This window comes from Mus caroli, unplaced genomic scaffold (genome assembly GCF_978045245.1).
Source record: "Mus caroli unplaced genomic scaffold, Mus_caroli_1 scaffold_9, whole genome shotgun sequence".
Lineage (NCBI taxonomy): Eukaryota > Metazoa > Chordata > Mammalia > Rodentia > Muridae > Mus > Mus caroli.
The window spans coordinates 1,539,722-1,562,375 of NW_028227264.1; the positions used below are offsets into that span (position 1 = coordinate 1,539,722).

Sequence of the window (22,654 nt, forward strand, 5' to 3'; positions counted from 1 at the left end):
AGGAATAAGTTAAGATTTTGCAATTCTTTCTCTAAGAATTTGCCTCATACTTGTAAGCAATTAAGTTGTTGCTAATATTTGAGTGCACGCTTACAGTTGTGCTTAGGGCTTTAGTGGACCAGGAAAGCAGGGCTCAGTAAACCTCCTGCCGAGTCAGCCAGCCCCACCCAGTGGAAGGGAGGCATTTACTCTAGTTCTGGAGGGGTGCAGCTCCCCTAGTTTTGGGTGCATCTCTCAGTGACTGCAGCATCACTTTAAAGGTATTTGGGGCCCTGTGAGACAACTCAGCTAGAAAAGGTACCCATCACCAAACTTGACACTGACCTGAATTCAGTTCCCCAACCCCACAGGGTGGGAGGAGGGGACCTGTGTTTGCTAATTGTTCTCTGACCTTGCCACCTTGACCCATGCGCTCGAATAAGCACACACACACACACACGCACACGCACACGCACACACACACCCACGCACAAATTAAGATAGGTCCATTGCTACTGATCTCCAGATACAACAGAGGGAGATATGGAGCCCTTGATGGATGGAACTGAAAGAAATGGTTGTCACTTACAAATGAGGCTCAGGCTGGACTGTTTAGTAAGCAATACGTTCGTTTCTCATCTCACATAAAGCCTGCATGGCACTGACCAGAATCCCAGAACTTAGCAGATGAAAGGGGGAGGCGTGGGAGCCTGAAGCCCACCTGGAGTTGATGAGCTTTTTGTCAAAAAATTGACCGAGTATGTGTGTATGTGTGTGTGTGTGTGTATGTGTGTGTGTGTGTGTGTATGTGTGTGTGTTTTATATACACACACATACACACACACAAAACTGCCTCTTATTTAACCTTTTTTTTGTCATGGCATGCTATATTTTTAATGGGACTTTACATTCTTCTGGGGTTCTTTTTTGTTGTTGTTGTTTGTGGGTGTTTGTTTGTTTGTTTGTTTTTGGTTTGTATCTTTTTTAAAGGTTTATTTATATATACAGTGAAGACACTGTAGCTCTCTTCAGACACACCAGAAGAGGACATCAGATCTCATTACAGATGGTTGTGAGCCACCAGATGGTTGCTGGGATTTGAACTCTGGACCTTTGGAAGAGCAGTCAGTGCTCTTAATCGCTGAGCCATCTCTCCAGCCCCTTATTTGTCTTTATGTTTGTCTTAGAGTTTCACTGCTGTGAACAATGACCAAGTCAAATCTTTTTTTTTTTTAAGATTTATTTATTTATTTTATATGTAAATACATCATACCTGTCTTCAGACATTCCAGAAGAGGGTGTCTAATCTCATTACAGATGGTTGTGAGCCACCATGTGGTTGTTGGGATTTGAACTCAGGACCTTCGGAAGAGCTCTTAACCGCTGAGCCATCTCTCCAGCCCCCCAAGTCAACTCTTATAAGGACAACATTTAATTGGGGCTGGTTTACAGGCTCAGAGGTTCAGTCCATTATCATCAAGGCAGAAGCATGGCAGCATCCAGGCAGGCATGGGGCAGGGGGAGCTGAGAGTTCTACATCTTCATCTGAAGGCTGCTGGCAGAATACTGGCTTCCAGGCAGCTAGCATGAGGGTCTTAAAGCCCACACCCACAGTGACACATCTACTCCAAGGCCACCCCTACTCCAACAGGGCCACTCCTAATAGTGCTACTCCCTAAACTGAGCATATGGAAACCATCACAATGTGTATGAGTGTTTTGCTTGTGTGTACCATATGCATGCATGGTGCCCACAGGCCAGAAGAGGACCCCAGACATCCCGAGACAAGAGTTACTCGTGGTTGTAAGCTGGGAATCAAACGCAGCTCTTCTGGAAGAGCAGCCACCAATATAAACAGTGAGGCATCTCCAGCCCCTTTTTATTTTTTGAGACAAGGTCTTTATGTAGGTCAGGCTGCCCTCAAACTCAGTCAGACTCCTTCCACTTTAACCTTTTTTTTTTTTTTTAAAGATGTATTTACTTATTATATGTAAGCATATTGTAGCTATCTTCTGACACTCCAGAAGAGGGCATCAGAATGGCTGTGAGCCACCATGTGGTGGCTGGGATTTGAACTCAAGACCTTCGGAAGAGCAGTCAATGCTCTTAACTGCTGAGCCATCTCTCCAGCCCTCTACTTTCATCCTTTATGATAAGATTAACATCCTCCTGGCTTGTTGTTTAGTGAGATAAAGTGTAATAGTATAGCCTAGTCTTAATTGGAACCCAAGACCTTCCTACCTCAGCCTCTGAAGGCTGGAGTCATAGGTGATAATAAACAACAATAAAATGATTAATCATATTCATATTAGCCACTCAGGCATGTGTGTGGGTACATGCTGGAAAGAAAGAGACATTATTTCTCTTTGGTAGATGAACACAATTGAATTTGTCTTCATCTTCTTTGTGGTGTATTAAAGTATTCAGAGAGGAAAATGTATTACCAAATAGTTCTTCCATTTTTCCTGGCTTAGGTGGGTGGTGGTAGCACACACCTTTAATCCCAGCACTGGGGAGGTAGAGTCAGGTAGATCTCTGAGTTTGAGGCTAGCAGAGTGAGTTCCAGGACAACCAGGGCTACCCAGAGAAGCTATCTCCAGAAAACAAAATTTTAAAAGAAGCTTAAAGTTTCATGGCTTTATTTCACATTCTGCTTTTGAGCTCCTTGTAGCTATGTGGAAACTTTCAATGAAAGAGAAGCCAAGAGTAGCTTACTGTTATCAAAGAGTCAGCACATCTGAATATGAGCAGAGAATGGCTTCTGGGAAGCCTGGGGTTTGAATGTCCACCATGTGCTGGGTTATGCTCTCTACAGTGATGGCACTATTGTTAGCAGGAGTAAGTGATTGGTGGCTAAGATAGGAATGACCAGCTCAAAAACATCCTCCAGGCTAGGCACATGCCTGGGATCCCAGCACTCAGAGGTAGAGGCATCTACCTCTACCTCTTGGATTTTAGATCAGCCTGTGCTACCTAGTGAATTCTAGATTAGCCTGAGCACAGGGTACAAAATCAAAGCAAAAGCATTCTTTGTTAGGATGTACTTCATCTTGGAGCTGAACTGATGGAGAGCTTGACTGGCATTGGTGAAGTGCTGACTTTCATCCTTTGTATCTCACATCCATAAGGGAGTTCAAGGTCACCCGCAGCTACACTATGAGTTCTGGGCCAGCCTGGGCTACAAGAGGCCCTGTCTCAAAAATAAACAACAGAAAAACTTACCTTACCCCTCTGGATCATTTGCATAAAGATTTCAGTAGTTAGCTGCAGACCTGCGCATGCACAAATGTCTCACCAATGCTGCCTTGGTGGCTTCCCAAGTCCTACCCTGACCCTCCTGTTGGGCAGACAGTCTTGTTTTAGGTAGGGTTTCCATTGTTGAGAAGTGACACGATGACCAAAGTCAAACTCTTATAAGTGACAACATTTAATTGGAGCTGCCTACAGTTCATTATCATCCTAGCAGGAAGCATGGCAGTAGCTGGGCAGACAAAGTGCTAGAAAAGGAGCCAAGAGTTCTACATCTTTATCCGAAGGCAGCCATGAGAGGCTGCCTCTTCCACAATGGGAGAGCTTGAGCATATAGGCCCCCAAAGCCCACCCCCACAGTGACACACTTTCTCCAACAAGGACAGACTTTTTCCAACAAGGTTACACCTTATTCGAACACATGAGTCTATGAGGGCCAAACCTATTCAGACCACCATCTCCTATTCCCCTTCTCTTTCCTATTTCTGTCAAGTGTGTGTGTGTATATATAAACAAACATCCAGCTCAAAGCTTTAATGGCTACTTGTTTAGTGATATAAATATCCTTTATTACTATATGTGCTGATTGACATTTAGGGCAATGCCCTTGTTTTGCTATTACAAATGCTAAAATGGGCATATAGGCACCCGTGCAATAGGAAAACAACTTTTGTATACAAAATTCGAGTTGCACCATCCCAGTTTTTCATACAGTAAATCTCTTCCAAATTTACTTGTTAAACAAGGAACAAGTCAGGTCTCTGAATACACTCAACCCCTTCAGCTTCCAGTATCTCTTTAGCATAGACTCTATCTAGAAATGTGGAACGCTTTGCAAATTTCTGTGTCCTTCCTGCATAGGACCCATGCTAATCTCAGCATCATTCTGTCCTTAGCAGTTTGCTGCCAGAAAAATAAATATGGTTAACAGCCATGCTTTCTTTATTAGATAATAGCCAGCCCCACCCATGCTGGCGTCCATTAATGAGCATGAGGTTTCTCTAGGCTGTAGTCAGCTTGGAAAAGTCTCACTTTGCTTGCATCTGTAGAACACTCATTCCTTATATTTCTGTGTACTGTAACAAGCACTTTACAGCTAAGCAGGCTGTCGTTTGTATTTGCGAGCGAGCACATTGACAGTAGAGTGAGCACACTGACAGCAGCTTGCCATTCTGCAGGAAATGGCTTTGTCTCTGTTCCTTCCTCCTGAGGGTTCCTTCACCTAAGCTGCTGGGCCTCGCTGCTCAGTGGGAAGGGTCTATATACTGGGGAAATGAAGGTGTGGACTGAGTCTTTAATGCTGCCATTTCCTAGGGTGTGTGGCTGAACTTGTGTGTGCCTCGCTGCAGGCTGGATGGAAGGTTTTCAGGGTACGTCCTGGGTTCCGTCCTGATGCATGACTACGCATTCAGCATGAACTCCAGTGTCACACGTGTTTTGATTGCCTTGATAGGTGAAGGGTGATGCCTTTGCATTGGCTTGGTTTCAGCATTTCCTTAGGCTATGGAACATATATAAAAATAATTCCATATGCCAGCCAGTAATTTTAGGCTATGAGCCATATTTATTGGCCACTTGGCTCTTGCTATGTAATTATCTACTTTGAAATTGGTGGTTCAAGATGCGCATGGTGTTGTTGCACACTTATTATCCCAGCATTTGGGAAATAAAGTCAGGAGAATCCAGAGTTCAAGGTTATTTCAGTTATATAACAAGTTCAAGGCCAGCATGAGAGATACAGAACCCTGTCCAAATGAAACAAGAAACCTCTCATGCTTTTGTTTTTAGTATAGAATAGAGTTTATTCAGAGCATGGGGAGGGGGTTAAGAGGGTAGCAGAGGCAGAGAGAAAGGCAGAGAAGAAAGAGTAGATCTGTGGAGGCCGGCCATGACCATGTGGAGGTGGGGGAAGGGAATGGGGAGGGGGAGCAAGGGGGCAAGAGAGGTCAGAGCATAAACTAAAAAAAATTATTATTATTAACTGCTGGAAAGTGGTGGCACACACCTTTATTCCCAGCTCAGAAGGCAGAGAGATAAATGGATCTGTGAGTTTGAGGCCAGGCTGATCTCCAAAGAGAGTTCCAGGTCAGCCAGGGCTACACACCAAAACCCTGTCTTGAAAAACCCAAACAAAGAAAACAAAACAACCTTGTGTATGTGTGTGTAAGTATGTGTGCCTGTGTAGGTATGTGCACATAAATTCAAATGCCCTTGGGGGCCAAAAATATCAGATCTCTGTGGAGCTAGAACTATAAATGGGATTGTGAGCTGCTTGATATGGGTGCTGGGGCCAGCAATTGGGTCCTCTGAAAATGCCAAGTCTTCCAGTTCCTTTCTCCCTCCCAGGAAGTCTTGCCATCCATTTCCTGCCCAGCTAATTGACTATCAGATTTATTAAACCAATCAGAGAATGCCTTAGGGCGGTGAGGAGGTACAACCTCAGACAGTATACCCTGTTTGTAAGTCGGCTCTTTGTATTGGTCACTTTTCTGTTGCTGGGGTAAAATCCCATGGTCCCAGGTAACTTATGAATATTTGGGCTTACAGTTTCAGAGTGGAAGGCCACAAAGTCAAGGTAGGCACAGCAGCCAGTGGCTGGACAAGGAGCTGAGAGATCACATCCTCCGCACAAGCGCTTAGTGCGAGAACAAACTGGACATGGGGCAAGACTAAGCTTCCAAAGTGATGTATTGAGTGATGGACACCTTCCAGCAAGGCTACCCCTTCCCACGACCTCCCCAGACAGCACTACCCACGGGACAGCACTACCCACTGGACACAAAATGTCCAAGTGCATGAACCTATGGTGGACATTTCTCATTAATCCAGCACAACATGGGCTAGCAGGTTTGTTTGTTGTTTTGTTTGTTCCCAAAATTTGCTCCCAGTTTGTTGAGGATCTGAAAACATCTTCCCATAGACATTCTCTGTGTGTGAGGATTAGCTTGCTACGCTCAGCCCCAAGTCTTAACTCAACCCACTGTTACCCTTTGTTGTCCGTGGTGCTGGGGGGAGGAATTCTGAGCCTTGCATATAGGATCAGAGGCTCTCTACTGAGGACTTGTGTGTGGTCCATTGTGTCTAGATCAGGGGTTCTCAACCTGTGGGTCTCGACCCCCGTGAAAGAGTTAGAGTCCGTCAGGAAACACAGATGTTTACAAAATTACAGTTATGAAGTAGCAACAAAATAATTATGGTTGAGGAGGGGGGTCACCACAACATGAGGACATGTATTAAATAGTCGCAGCTTTAGGAGGGTTGAGAACCACTGCTGAAGTTGATATTGAAGGAGTGTAAGCCTTGCCTTGGGGGCCATCTATGAAGTTGAGACCCAGTGTGATGGTTTGTATATATGCTCAGCACAGAGAATGGCACCATTAGAAGGTGTGGCCCTGTTGGAGTAGGTGTGGCCTTACTGGAGTAGGTGTGTCACTGGGTGTGAGCTTTAAGACCCTCACCCTAGCTGCCTGGAAGCCAGTATTCTGCCAGCAGCCTTCAGATGAAGATGTAGAACTCTCAGCTTCTCCTGTACCATGCCTACCTGGATGCTGACAGGCTCCTGCTTTGATGATAATGGACTGAACCTCTGAACCTGTAAGCCAGCCCCAGTTAAATGTTGTCCTTATGAGAGTTGCCTTGGTCATGGTGTCTGTTCGCAGCAATGGAGACCCGAAGGCACTCAGTGTCTCTGATTTTCATTTGTTTTTTACACTCCTTCCGCCCCACCTTTGTTGTTTGTTTGTTTGTTCTCCAGGATTTGCTTCCCTTTCTTTCCCTCACTATGCCATGCATTCCTCTAACAAACTTTTTGTTGTCTGGACACATTTATTCCCATTTTACAGCAAGGAGGCTGAGGTACAGCCTGGCTAGGGAAGTGGCTTGTGCAAGGTTGTAAGGTCTAGATTTGAACCCAGCCTGCCCAGTGCCTCTTCCCCTCTGGGCTTAGTGCTTGACAGTGAAGAACAGGAAGTCTCTCAGCTCCATTCTGCTAGCCCAGGCTCCTCCCTCATGCCTCCTTACTTGTGAACCTCCTGCAGGCCCTCTGGGCTCCCTGCAGTTCCCTCCATCTCGATTTGGCCAGGCGGGTCTGTAGACTTTTAGAGTGTGTTGATTGTTGGATGTTACCTAGGAAAGCTGTAATAGTTCCTGCATCTCCGTATCCTCAGGCAGGCTGTAGGCCACAAATATCTCCCTTCTGCTTCTTCTCTTTGCACCTCCCAAGCTGACTTCTGCCTGAGCAGCTTGGCTCCTTAGGTCAGCTTTGTGTGGCTGTGGGGACCGAGCAAAGCAGTAAATCATGTGTCTAATAATAGCCAGAGACTTGAAGAGTTGGAGGCTTGGGGAAAATGATGGTTTGAGTTGCAAAGTTAGTCCTGAGACTTTAGTCTGCCTGCTGTTACTGTAACAAAATGCCCAGTGGCACTCTCGTTACTGCCCTGCCCAGTGTCCTTTGCAGCACATGCAATAAACCCGATCTCTTTCTAAAAACTACGAGGGGTAGGGATAAAGGTGATTACAGGGTTCATAATTCTGGTTGCTAGAGAACCCCAGCAACATGGAGATGACTTCTTCAGCTCAGGCTACTTTGCAATGTGTTGGAGAAACAAAGGCAGAGTGGGGTCAAGCATAAGGGAGGGTCTTGCTCTGCTCATTCAAGGAAGCACGCATGAATCACTTCCTGAGGTGTAACTCCTAAAACCTGACTACCTCCTTCTAGTCTCGACTTCTCCAAAGTTCCATCTACGGAACATGGCTACACCGGGTACCAAGTTTCTAGAATGTACTCAAGTCTTATCTGTACCATAGCGAGAATAGTTCAGAAGAGATCATGGTCCAGGAATCAACAGAGTGGGGGATGTTATCAAATTCATGGTCCATCCTAAAACCTTGCCTGTCCATGCAAGCTTGCCTGCTTTCTAACAGCAGAACTCCTCTCTTTATGACGCAGACGGATACTGTGATGGGCAGCTTTAGTTGTCCACACAGCCTAGGGCCCCCTTGCAAGTGTCTCAAAGAGTGTCGTCTATGGTGGGTGGTGCTGTGGGCAAGTCTGTTGGGATCTTTTTTTTTTTTTTTTTTTTGTGGTTTTTCGAGACAGGGTTTCTCTGTGTAGCTCTGGCTGTCCTGGAACTCACTTTGTAGACCAAGCTGGCCTCGAACTCAGAAATCCGCCTGCCTCTGCCTCCCGAGTGCTGGGATTAAAGGCGTGCGCCACCACGGATCTTAACTAATGTGGGAAGACCCAACTCACTGGGAGTGGAAACATTCCCTGAGTACAGTTCCTGAGCTATAAAAGAGCAAAATTGAGAGCATGCAATACAGGCTCTCACTATGTAGCCCTCGTGTCGTTGGAACTCACAGAGATCCACCTGCCTCTGCCTCCCATGTGCTGGGATTAGCATGCCTCAATCTTGCTCATAACTGTATGTGGTGTGATTTACTCTTTGTAGTTTCTGCCTTGACTTCCCCACAGTGGTGGCTTTAACTGAAATAAACCCTTCCTCCCCTAGGCTGCTTTTTGCCAGGGTCTTTTATCATGGCAACAAAAGTGAAACTCAGACAGGCGACAGTGATTCCTATCAAATGGTTTGTCATTTTGGCCTTGCCTGGGGGCACACGCGGAGAACTGTGTTTGATCTCATGTATCTTTCACAAAACACTACTTATCAAACCTAGAATTCGCAAGGGAAAGAGGAGTTTGTCTTAGGAGAGTGACAGGCAAGCTCAAGATGAGAAAAATGCATCTTGTATTTGTTTTATTGCACCTGCTTCTTCAGATGTCTCAGGGAAAATTGCTCTCACCGAGTGTGGTACTCAGGCTCTTTCTGAGTTCAAGACCAGCCTGGTATATATGGTGAGACCATGAAGTCAAAGATTTTCCAACAATGAAAGAGTGAAGGATTATGTAAGAACAAGAGTATTGCCCAAGTATGCTAGTCTGTCATTTGGATGAGCTGTCTGGAGAAAAAGGAGTTTGCATGAACTGTGGGATGAGGAAAACCAAAAGTTTCCCAGTTTCTATTATATGCTGTAGATTCAGAGCAAGTTACTTTCTGTAATCCAGTATTTGTCTAGAAAAAGCAAAGGCTCCACGACTCCCATCTACAGTACGACCATCTTCTGAAGCTGTGTGTGTGTGTGTGTGTGTGTGTGTGTGTGCGTGTGTGTGTATATGTGTGTGTGTGTGTGTTTTGTTTCAAGACAGGGTTCCTCTGTGTATCTCTAGTTGTCCTGGAATCCAGACCAGGCTGGCCTTAAACTCAGATATCCACCTGCCTCTGCCTCCTGAGTGGTTCGGATTAAAGATGTGGACCACCCCTGCCTGTCCTGAGAATATGTATATTTTTAAAGTAAAGAGAGCAACACTTTTTAAAACTCTGTATATGTGTATTTGCATGTTTGTAAGATACAGGTGCCCTGGTACCTATGGAAGCCAGGAGAAAGGGTATAGGATGTAGGATGCCCGGGAGCTGGAGTTACAGGTGGTTGTTAGCACCACAGGGTGAATGCTGAGAGCCAAACTCAGGTCCTCTGAAAGAGCAGCAAGCACTCTTAACCATTGAGTGATCTCTCCAGACCCTATATGCTTCTTTAATGGTGCCTTCAGCAAGGCATGGTGTAGCAGGCCTACAATCTCAGCACCCTGGTTTGTATAGCAAAACCAAACAATGGCTGGCAGGATGGCTTAGTGGCTCCTGGTAGAAGGAGTGAACAGACTCCAGATGTTGACTTTCTGTGTTCATGGCCCATCCCCTCTCCAACTCACTCTGTCTCTCTCTGACTCCTTCTCTGTCTCTCTCTCTCTGTCTCTCTCTCTCTCTGTCTCTCTGTCTCTGTCTCTCTCTCTCTCTCTCTCTCTCTCTCTCACACACACACACACACACACACACACACACACAAAACTTAAAAGATTAACAAAACCACCAAGTCAAATGTTATTTTGGCCTCCTGTTCTGTGCAGTGCTGATCTCCAACTTTCTAGATTTGTGTGGGTCTGTTTTGTAACCTGCCTCCAACCCTCCCCCATCTCTGCCCCCACAATCCAGCAGGTAAGCCTCCTGCTTCTCTTCTCAGATACTTTAGGCCCCTCCTATAAACTTGGGGGTACCTGCATTCTGATTTTCCTGACCAAGAAAATCTGGGAGCAGTGTTAACAGAGAACAGTGTTAGATGATTTATGGAAGGAACCACTGTCAACATCTCTAAGAGCCAGTGGGTTGACGTATAAAAGCCTTCTCTCCCACTGCCCAGTCTAGTAAATCTTGATGGTGCCGAAGGCTGCAAGATAGGGTGCTGGCCACTTTTATTTTGATTTGCAGTGGCCTGGATTCTATGAAGTACAAACCTAAGAATATATGTCAGCGGATCCAATTCCAATTTATCATTTTAATTTTGCTAATAACCATTGAAGTGTATTCACCAAGATGGCATCCCTCTGGTCCATTATCAGACCTAAATATATAATGACTTCATTAAAGAATCTGTGTGATGGTGTGTGGGGCACTTTGCTTCTTCTTTTCCCGCAAAAGGAACCTTTTTTTGATGTTCTTGGGCCACCTGGCCACCTGGCCATCTTGCTCCACAGCATTCTTCCCTGTGCCTTCTAACTTACCTTCAGGGAGCCGTCTGCCCATGGGCCTCCTCCTTAGCAGACTTTGGAAGGAATAAAAGTCAGAGATGCTTAAATCAGTTGCGAAGTGGTTTAGAACCCAGCATGGATGCTTTTGGCAATCCTTGCACAGCTCTTGGTGAGTTAGCAATTTGTTGTTTTCTTTGTGCCAGACCGGTTCTGTGCATTGGATGATGGCATAGCTCTTGTTGGCTCCTGGGAAAATCACATTTTCCTGGACTGCTGGAATGCTTTTGCATTAGATGCAGTCTGCAGAAAACAAGACAAGCAGCTTCGCTTGTTATTTCCTTCTCAACAGAAACGTGGCACACGGAAGAGAATTGAAAAGCGCAAAGGGACGGTCAATACATTCTGAGTGGGTTAAAAAGAAAAGACAGCAATCCCTCTATGAGGATGTCTCAGAGCCACTGAATTTTCTTAGGGTGGATGGCTTTTATGTTTTTTACATGTTGCCTGTATTGAGCTAAATTAGGAGTAAACGTCTGTCCCCCTTTCTGTATATCCCAACCACCGGCATGACGAAGAACTGCCAAGAAATGCTGCTACCTGCTGCCTTTTGCAGAGTAGGGAAAACTTTAGTATGGAGACCTCAGTGTGTTCCTCCTGGCCAGCTCCGCCTTCTGCCCTAGATATTAACGGGGATCCTGCAAAGTTGGAACTCTGTGTATTCCACACTCTCCATCTCTCCATGGGGTCGTTTTTATCTTTTAAGAGCTATAAACATTTTTAGTAATTCTTTGAAAATTCCATCCATACATACAATGTTGTTTGATCATGTTCACATGGTGAAGTTACTGGTACCTATGTTAGGGATGTCTACCTCTTTCAGACAGGATCTTGTGTAATACCTCATCAGTTCTCAATCCATGGGTCTCCACCCCTGGTAGGTGTTGAACAACCTTTGCATAGGGGTATCCTAAGACCATTGGAAATACCAGGTATTTAAATTATGATTCATAACAGTAGGAAAATTAAAGGCAGGGATCACCACTGACTTGATGGTGCACAACTTTAATCCCAGCATTTGAGAGACAGAGGTAGGTAGATCTTTGTGAGTTCAAAGCCAGCCTGGGGTTACATAGTGAGACCCTGTCTCAAAAACTTTTTGGTTTTTTTTTTTCAAACTTTAAAATTTAAACTTCAGGTTCTGGAGAGATGGCTCAACAGTTAAGAGCACTGACTGTTCTTCAGAAGGTCATGAGTTCAATTCCTAGCAACCACATGGTGGCTCACAACCATCTGTAGTTAGATCTGATGCCTTCTTCTGGTGTCAAGGACAGCGTGCTCACACACATAAAATAAATAAATAAATCTTTTTAAAAAAAAAAACCTTCACTGGGGATGCCACTGGCTTTTGGGTGTGTGTGGGGTTTGTTTGTTTGCTTTCTGGTTGAAATTTTATGTCATCCCATGGCTGTAGGTTTTCCATGGCACACAGTGAATTTCAAAACAATTTCTTTGTTTTGTTTTGTTTTTTTTCCAAGGCACCACGCCCAGCTCAAAACAAATTTTATAATCAAATTTACTAGGCAGCAACATAATGTAATTATTTTACTCTGAAATGGCAGATTCCTCTGGGAGAAGCCATCGCTGAAGTCCTTGGATATGTGGTGCATGTAGCAGTTAAGTGAGGATTTACGTCCTTAAACTGACGTCTGCTCCAAATACATCCTGTTAGGAACTCCTGGGTACAGAGCTTAAAAGAAACCCAGGATGCATGTTACCAGAATTGTGTGAAATGTTTCTGCATCCAAATTTGTGTCTTGGGACTATTTGATGCTTACATTTTACCTACTTTGTGTGTGTTTGGAGTCGAGCACAGATGTCACAACATACATTGTTGAAATCAGAGGACAACTTTTTGGCATTGGTTTTCTCCTCTCACATTGTTGATCTTGGCAACCGAACTTATCAGTTTTCAGGCTTGGTGTGAGCTAAACCACTTTGCCACCCGATTTTATATTATTGGTAGAGTCTCATCATGTATATCCATACTAGCCACGAATTCACATATAGTTTGTTTGCTTTGATCTCAACAATCTACCTGCCTCGGCGTCCGGTGCTAGGATTACAGGTGCATACCCCTGTATCAGCTCACAGCCGCCATTTTCATTTTTCTGTCACTTCGGAGTACGACTTTGCTGCCTTTGTGTTTAGGACGGATGATGGCCCTCGATTTGTCCTGGATAGCTTGTATTTATGCTCTGCAGCTCTGAACTCACCCATGACCTCACCGTAGAGGTCAAAGCTCTAGCTATGTCTTACTTCCTGTTCTGCTGCTGTGAAGAGACACCATGATCATGGCGACATGTAATAGAATGCATTTAATTGGGGGATTGATTACAGTTTCAGAGGGTGAGCCCGTGACCAATATAGTAAGGAGCATGACAGCAGGCAGGCAGGCAGGCAGGCATGTCACTGGAGCAGTGGCTGAGAGCTTCCATACTAATAATCTACAGACAGCAGGCAGAGGGCAGGGGTTGGGGGAGGGAGGCAGAGGCGAAGGCAAAGAGAGGGGGGCACAGGAGAAGCCTGAGAGAGGAGGCAGAGAGTGGGGCGCCTTTTTATCCTCAGCATACCCCTAGTGCCCTTGGATGTGGCAGATAATGACTGCTAGGACCCTGAGAGCAGGCCGGTAGGATCGCCTGTATCTTAACAACGTCCATGCAGAGGAAGATGCTAGAAGCATCAGGGATGTAGTTTTAGATTCACACACCTTTTTACAGTTGTGTTCCCTGAGCGTCTGTATAACACTGACTGAGGTTATGGGGTTTTCCAAACATTTCAAGGGAGAAGCTGCCCTAAGGACGGTCTTCTCAGTGGGTTGCTGTTGCTGGTAGATGGTAGTTTTTATGTCCCTCGTCTCAAGCAGACGTCTTATAAATTCCCTTTGCCTGAAGTCAGAATGGTTGATCTCCCACCTAACCAGATTTAGAACTCTGTGTTTTCTTTTACATACTTTCCCAGAGAACCCAGAAGTTTTAATATTTTTTAAAACACTTCTATCATTTAAAGTGTGTGTGTATGGGGCGGGGGGGATATACTTGACTGAGCCGTGTGTTGACACACTTGAGTGTGTCCGCGGTCTCTTACTTAGGGATGGTGCTGCTAGCTGTAACTCACAGGGGTGCTTTGGACAAATCCTCTCAGAAAATGCTACAGTGATTTTTCTCCACAGAGGCTCAGAATGCACATTAAGGGCCCTTTTAAATTTAAGTCAACAAGCTCAATTCTGAGAAAGCTCACTTTTCAAGCAGAGCGGAGTGCAGAAAAAGGCGGGTGCCTGCTGTGCCGGTGATGGTTTTAGATCCCGATCCCAGTTTGAAAAAGGGCTGGTTTTTAACAGGTCTAATTTGTAGACAATGCTCCTAATTAAATGAGTCCACCTCAGGGTCTGTTTTCATGAACAATATTATGTTAATTACTCTCTAGGACTTTCAAAAGTTGGAATATTTGAAGTGTTTGGCTGAAGAGAAAGAGAATTGTGCCCGCTAAAAGCAAACTGGTCATTTTAGTGGCTATCTTGGAGCACTTTTTCTCGTGATAAAGATAAAGCTGAGGTCTTCCTCCTGAAATTATGTTAAGAGATTTTCATGAATTTTACTTAAAATTAGAAGAACACGAAGGTCTGAGCATCCATAGAGAGTTGCCATAGAGACTTGCCAAAGAAGGTAGCTGCATCAAGGGGCACTGACTGACAGAATACAAGGGGCTTGTATTCTGGGCAGATAGCATCCCAGATCCTTCCTCAGATAATAAATGTGACTCTGGTCAAAAGCATCAGAGAAGTTTCTTTCTTCTATGAAAATCATAATTTTCACCTTTTTTTTCTTTTAGAATTTTCACTTTTCAGAAAGTTTTTTTTTTTTAAAGATTTATTTATTTATTATATGTAAGTACACTGTAGCTGTCTTCAGACACTCCAGAAGAGGGCGCCAGATCTCGTTACGGATGGTTGTGAGCCACCATGTGGTTGCTGGGATTCGAACTCTGGACCTTTGGAAGAGCAGTCGGGTGTTCTTACCCACTGAGCCATCTCACCAGCCCCAGAAAGTTTTTTTTGTTTTGTTTTGTTTTGTTTTGTTTTGTTTTGTTTTTTTAATTTTGTGGTGGTGGTGATGGTGGTGGTGTGTGTACTAACATGTGTGGGTGCCAATGGAGAGTAGATCCTTTGAGGCTGGGAGTGCTAAGTGATTGTGAGTCACCCAACTAGGGGCTGGGACTAGACTAGTCCTTTGAAAAAAAAGCACAGGTAGTCTTAACTGCTGAGCCATCTCTGCAGCTCCCTGAAAATCAGAATTTCATACTGAGATTAAATTTACATCTGTTTCCTATGCCAATCAAGCATTTAAACGGCTAAGTGGTGATTTGTGTACGCTTGTACTCTGGTGGTCGTTTGGGTGATGACGGACAATACCACTGGTTCTAAGTGAGATCCTAGAACTGGAGGCTCTGAAATGGGAGGTGTGCCAGGGTGAAGACCAGGATGTTCCTGTGCAATGATGGGGTTGTAAGTATCCTGTCTTCTGAACTCTTCAAATTAAAGCCAGTCACTAAGGAGGCTTTCTGTTGCTTCTGGTTCTGCTGTCTGGGAGGGGAAGGAAACAACCTGATTATATAGAAAGCTCAGAATTGGAGGCATCTTCTGTACCCTGATGAGTGTGTGTGTGGGTGGAGTGGCTGTTTTATCTCAGTTGCCTGAGATACGGACTTCCCAGATCTCTCTGGAGGTCACTGGAGTCTCCTCATGGATTCTTCTCAGTTTCATGTGGTTGGAGAGAGCTTTTGGCTCAGCAGCCCCGTAATCCCCTGAAACCTAATAAGCAGTCCGTTTGTTGTCTTTGAAAGCTCTTGCTAGTTAGGAGCGCTCCTCACAGCCTTTCTGATTGCCTGAAGGTTAGTTTTCTTTAAATTTACTGAAGAGAAATACATGTCTCTTACTTTAAGAATTGCACCACGAGTTCGAGGACAGCCAGGACTACACAGAGAAACCCTATCTCTAAGTAAGTAAGTAAATAAATAAATAGAATTGCACCATAACCAAGGGCTTGACCACTCACTGCACTATATTTTTTAACTGCTTCTTTGTATTTTAAATCTTATTCTTGGCTCGCTTAGTGTCAAGTGCCATTGCCCAATGAGATACATTAGTGTGTGTGTGTGTGTGTGTGTGTGTGTAGTACATGCTCTTTTTGCTTTGAGACAGTGTCTCTCCCTCCCTCCCTCTCTCTCCTTGGCATGGAGCTCACCAGTTAGGTATGACTGACTGCAGAAATCCACCTACTGTGCCTCCCAACACCACCACCAACTCAGCTATCTCCTTAGTTCTTCTGCTCTCTTCTCTCTCTCTCTATCTCTCCCCCCGCCCCAAGTTTATTTATTTTATGTATATGAGTGCACTGTCGCTGTCTTCAGACACACCAGAAGAGAGCCATCAGATCCCACTACAGATGGTTGTGAGGCACCATGTGGTTGCTGGGGATTGAACTCAGGACCTTCAGAAGAGCAGGAGCCATCGCTCCAGCCCCTCTTCTGTTTAAAATAGAAAAAAAAACCTGAAAATTTATTATCTATACTGAAGGATTGTTTTCTAAGATTTGTGTGTGTGTGTGTGTGTGTGTGTGTGTGTGTATGTGCGCGCGCGTGCACGTGTGCGTGCCACATGTGTATGAAGCCCGTAGAAGTTATAAGTCAGATCCTTTAGAGCTGGAGATATAGGAGGTACCTAAAGAAGGTGCTGAGAACCAAACTAGGGTCCTCTGGAAGAATTCTTAATCTGAATCTTTCCAATCCCCTGTATTGACATTTGATTAACTAGAAAGATGTTTAGACTTAAAAAGTTTATTTGTATGAGTGTTTTGCTTGTATGTGTCTATATGTCTATGTAAAGCATGTGCACGACTGGTGACTGCAGAGGTGAAGGGATCGTTGAATCTCTTGGAGCTGCAGTTATGGATGGTTGTGAGCTGCCATGTGGGTGCCAGTAATCAAACTCGGTCCTCTGCAAGAACAGCTTAACCACTCACTAGGCCATCTTTTCAGCCCCCAAGTTATTATTATTATTTTTTAAAGAAATTCTTGCTATACTAGCTCAGCTTGGCCTCAAACTTTAATCCACCTGCCTCTGCCTCCCAAGTGCTGGGACTAAGGGCGTGCGCCACCACGCCCGGCTCAGTGTGTGCTTTTGTGGCTTAGAGAATGTCCCAGATACTACTCGTTGCAATTCCAGACAGTCTAAAAACAGAAAAGTGTATTAGCTCTTGATTTATAATTGGGAAAATGAGCTGAGGTGAGGTTTCAGAGCCTGGGGGGATGAGAACTTGACCTCAGAACTTACTTACCCCATACAGTCTGATTGAAAACCTCCTGCAGTGGTTTGAATGGGAAATGTCCCCCATTGGCTCAGGCATCTGAATGCTTGGTCTCCAGTTGTTACATTTTGGGTAGGTTTAGGAGGTGTGGCCTTGCAGGAAGAAGTGCATCACTAGGAGGGGCCTCGAGAGGAGACAGCTTTACTCCCAGAGATCTTTCTCTTAATGTTTGAGGTCAAAGATGGGAACCCTTAGCTTCTTGCCTGCTGCTTGAAACCATGTGGAAGGAACCATATGGCAAAATAAACTCTTCCTCAAGTTGTTTCTGGTCATGCTATTTTATAGAACAACGGATAGGTCATATGTCCCCCTCCCAAACAACCAAGTGATAGAAACAAAACTTCAGGCCGTTCTCCTCCTTAACATCAACCTCTGTGGCTCTTCCTTGCTTTCTTTCCCAGATCAGCAAAGAAAGAAAGAAAGAAAGAAAGAAAGAAAGAAAGAAAGAAAGAAAGAAAGAAAGAAAGAAAGAAAGAAGAAAGAGGCTGTGGTTTTTCCTCATTGCCAGATTCCTCCGTGGATCCAAAACACGAATAACCCAGCCCGAGTCCCCGAGTGCTCTGTCCACAGAACAGACACTTGACCATCCCGAGTCCCCGAGTGCTCTATCCACAGAACATACGCTTGAGGGGAACTGTCAGGAGACCCCATTTGTTGACAACACATAACGTATCAAGGATTTTATAGTTGACTTATTAGGATCTTAATATGTGTCAGGTGGTATTCTAGGGGTGCATTGTTGCTGATGATCAAACATGGGAGTATCCTATAAGAGATTGCTTTGTCCATGGGCCTATATCCCAGCCTTGGTTGGTATTTTGATAATGGCTTGATTGAGGGCATTAATATGCTAAGGATAATGAAGACAATAAAGACTGGCATTTCAGACTCAACTATTATGGTTGAGATAATCTTTTCCTCTAAGACATAGTTTCTCTTTAGCCCTGGCTGATCTTAAACTGACTCTGTAGTTCACTCTAGATCAGGCTGGCTTCCAAATCAGAGGTCCTCCTGTCTTTGCCTTCTGAATGCTGGGATTAAAGGTGTATGCCACCAAGCCTGGCTGACCCCCTCCCCTGCCCCCCAATTCTGATTATTTGTACACATGATTTCTGGTATCATAGGTAGGGCAAGTTACAGGAGTTGGAGCTGCCTCCTCTATATGTTACAGATGCTGGGTCATCCCCAGCTGTGTGGGCCAGTCAGGAAGAACATAAGATAGGAAGATGGCTCCTGCAGAGGAAGTGGCTCTTCTACCAGCCTCTCCTCCATCCTCAGCATCCTGAGAGATGGCAGGACATCATGGATTTTGTTCATTGTTTAAGAAATTCATACTCCACACAGAGAATTCAGGGCAAGCTCTAGACAGTTTTGTAATGAACGAAGGGAACGGAGAGATGCCCGGTCTCCACTCTCAGACGTCTTACAACTGCCTTGAATATCCCCGGGTGTTCCTAGAGGAAGGCTGTTGCTGGAAACATTTGAGAGGTTTGATTATTTTAGTGTTGCTTTGTTGTAACATGGTAATACTTTACTGGGATAAACTCTGGCTGACCTGCCCAGAGGATATGAGCTCCAAAACACTTAGGGTTTTGATTTGGTCAGAGGAGGCGTCTTCACATTTTGAATCCCAAATCCAGTGGGGAGATTGGGTTTCTGGTACTCATTGTGCTTATGGGGTGAGGGCTGTGTCTCAATTCCAATTTTTGTCTCAAAAGAAATAAATGTATCCCTAATACTTAAGTCCAAAATGTGTGGGTAAAGCTGAGTGAGAAAGCTCCAGAGAGAAAAATAGCTGGATCACCTTCTTTCTCCGTTGAAAACCTTGAATTTCAAAATTACCTTTCTCCCTGAACTGGACACCAGCTGACGTCATGTGGGTCCATTCACCCCTTCTCATCCTGCCCTGAGTGGAGTGTAAATCCTGTCTCCAGTGGTCCTGGGAGAGTCCCAGGGAAAAGAGAACCCGACTAAGGATGATGGATAGGAAGAGTTAGTGAGGGGCTCTTCTCAGTACGGGGACCAGTGCAGATGCTCCAGGGGACCAGTGCAGATGCTCCAGGGGACCAGTGCAGATGCTCCAGGGGATCAGTGCAGATGCTCTAGTTTTGTGGTTGGGGGAAAAAAAAAAGCACATGCTGGTATTGGTTTTGGAGGGGTAGTTGAGTGGCTAAGAGAATACACTGCTTTTGCAAAAGAGCCAAGTTTGGCTTCAAGCACCCATACAGGGGGCTGCTCAGAACCACCTGGAACTCCAGCTTCAGGGGATCTGAAGCCTCGGGGGACCTGAAGGCACCTACACTCATACATATATTATACCCAGACACATATGTGTGATTTTGAGAAAAAGCTAAGGCACATGCTAATAAATAAATGTATGAGCTAGGCATAGTGGTCTATGTCTTTAATTCTAGTACTTGGGCAGGTAGATGGATCTCTTGCATTTGAGGCCAGCCTGGTCTATCTATTAGAGCATTCCAAGCCAGCCAGGGCTACATAAAAACAAAAACAAACCAAAAAATTAAAGAAGGAGGAGGAAGAAGAAGATGAGATCCGTTGTTTGTTTAGAGTTCACAATTAACCTATTGTTTACAGCATTAAAAGTGGGTTTTACTAAGCACGTGTGGACAGCAAAGACAGGTGATCTCTGGGTTTAGTACAAGACCTTACTAAACTGGAGAGCATTTGGGGAAGATATGCCCTAGTAAACCCAGCCTCCACGGACTCGTGTGTGTGTGTGTGTGTGTGTGTGTGTGTGTGTGTGTGTGTGTGTGTTCACACATACATCTTTCACTGCATCCTTCTTCCTGAGATTTCTGTCTCATTTCTTTTGGTGCTTACAATGTCTCATGGAGCCTAGGCTGGTTTTGAACCCCTAATTCTCCTGCCTCATCCCCCACTCCCAAGTATCCTAGATTACAGATTCGTACCATCACCACTAGCACATCAAAACAGAGCCAAAGATTCTTTCAATTACCACACATTCACCATAACATGTGATTCTGCCTCCCCGTCCCCCTGCCCTTCAGACTGCTAACTCAATCCGATCCAACCCCGGCCCAGCCCTGCACTATCCAGTTTAAAATGTGCTGGTGTTTTTTGTTTTTTTTCCCTGATGAGCCTGTGGAGACACCACCTCTCCTCTAACTTTATGTTTCATTTAAAATTCCCATCTTTCATATTTTGGTAAGTGAACCCTTGAAGCAGAACTGTAATCCGAGCATCTCGTCTAATAACTGGACTCAGCATGGGCATTTTGAAGCCGACTGCTCTGTCTGCAGTGTCGGTGTGTGGTGCTACTTCAGAGGAAATGCAAGAGGGGGAAGGGCTTTGCTGGGAATAGAGAATAGCACGGTAAGATCTGTACACTCGTCTAAAGGCCACAGAACTTTCCAGAATGAGCAGTACCTCTGTCTGGAGCTATCCATTGTCCCATGAGCAGTGACAGCATGCATGGGGTTAGCTGAGTTTTGTGATTAGCCCCTCTTCTCTCTTTTCTGTGTGTGTGTGTGTGCACATGCACATGTACATGGCGGATATGTGGAACAGCCTCAGTCACCTTTCACCTTCTGTCTGAGTCAGGGCCTCTCATTGTCCTGGAATGTCACCAAGTGACCAGGCTAGCTGGCCCATGAACTCCAAGAATCTCTGTGTCTCCATTTCCCCTCTTGACATCTCTGGGTTTACAGACACATGTCACCACACCTGACCTTTCACATAGGGTCTGGGGATCCAAACAAATTCAGGTCTTGGGTTAAAAGGCAAGTTCTTTATGGACTGAACATCTCCCTTCCCTGTGTCCTTTGTTCTCACACAGTCCTTTCTAGGAGAACCCTCAGCTCTATCTACCTCCTTGATAAAGCCCTGGACACCCCAAGCACAGCTTGGAGCTATCTACTGCTATCACTTGCTCTGCATAATTGCTTCATGGCACTTTTTAAAAATTATTTATTATTTATTTTATGTATATGAGTGGTGTAGCTGCCCTCAGACACACCAGAAGAGGGCATCAGATCTTATTACAGATGGTCATGAGCCACCATGTGATTGCTGGGAATTGAACTCAGGGGGACCTGAAGAGCAGTCAGTTCGTGGCACTCTTTATAGCTGCCACTTAGTAATTTTGTTTGATCATCAGATTTGAAGGATGGAGAGATATTAAGAGCATGCACTGGCTGTTCTTCCAGAGGACCCAGGTTTGATTCCCAGCACCCATCTCTGCCTCCAGTTCCAGGGGATCTGATGTCCTCTTCTGTCCTTCTTGGGCACTCCATGTATATATACATGGCGTAGACATGTACATATACATAGATGCGGGGCAAAACACCCATATACATACAAGTTTGAAGCTCTAACTTAAGGACACCTTACTTATAAAGCTCAGTTATTTTTCCTAACCTGTATCTGGTCACAAAGAAATGTGGTTTTACTTGTTTAGTTTTAAATGTTTTTTAAAAAGCTGAGTTGGATCTTATAATTTTTAAAATAAATGTCCTTACTTTAGGTAAGTGAATGTTCTGCCTGCATGTATTTATGTGCACCGTGTGTGCCTTGTACCCTCCTGGAAGAGGGTACACATTCTGGATGGCTGTGAGTCCCCCATGTGGTTGCTGTGAAGCAAACATGGGCCTTTGTAAGAGCAGCCAGTGTTCTTAACCCTAAGTCATCTCCATCCCTTCCTTCTTTTAAATTTTAACATTTATTGGTGTGTGCTGGCACATGTATATGCATGAGTGCTGTGGTGCACACACGGGGGTCAAAGGATAGTTTGTGGGGAATTGAGTCTCCTACCAGAGATCAAACTCAGGCTGTCCGACTTGGCAGCAAGAGCTATGTTTTCTACAGAGCCAACTTTCCAGCCCAAGGGTTGGGCCTTACTAAAAGGCATTTTTAACAGATTTAGGAATAGCTGTTAGTAGAGAGATGCTCAAGGAATACATCCAAGAGTGGGTGTGGGCTATTAAAAACCAGAGTCATTGAGATACTATTTTATAGTAACACAACACACACATACACACACACACACACACACACCACACTTCTAGGACCTCAGATGATAGATTTCTTCCCTAGCGTATCAAGGTCCTGGATCTCCAGCCCCCAGCATCACAAGAATAAAATGGAAGGGACAAGGTAAGTTTAGCTTCTGTGCTCTGCTAGGATGTAAGCTCAGTGGCTGAGACTCGCCCAAATGCGGCATTGCAGTTTCTGAAACAGGCTCTTAAGTAGCTAATGGACAGATGAATGAGTGCATGGACTTGTGCACACACTTCACATGCAAGGCTCAATCTTTTGGTGACAGAACATCAGGCATTCTATACGGTTACTGAATCTTCTAGAATTTTCATCTGCATGGAACCCCCCCCCCCCCCCCATTTCATAGTTTATAAACCGGAAGTCTAGGCATCGCTTTTAACTTGCACTG

General features: G+C 44.8%; 1 protein-coding gene across 1 annotated transcript in view; it reads left to right on the forward strand.

The window, feature by feature from the left end:
* The window catches only part of Akap12 (A-kinase anchoring protein 12), an 89,365-nt gene that overhangs the window by 22,627 nt on the left and 44,084 nt on the right, over positions 1–22,654 (forward strand). The gene's annotated exons all lie outside the window — the stretch shown is intronic.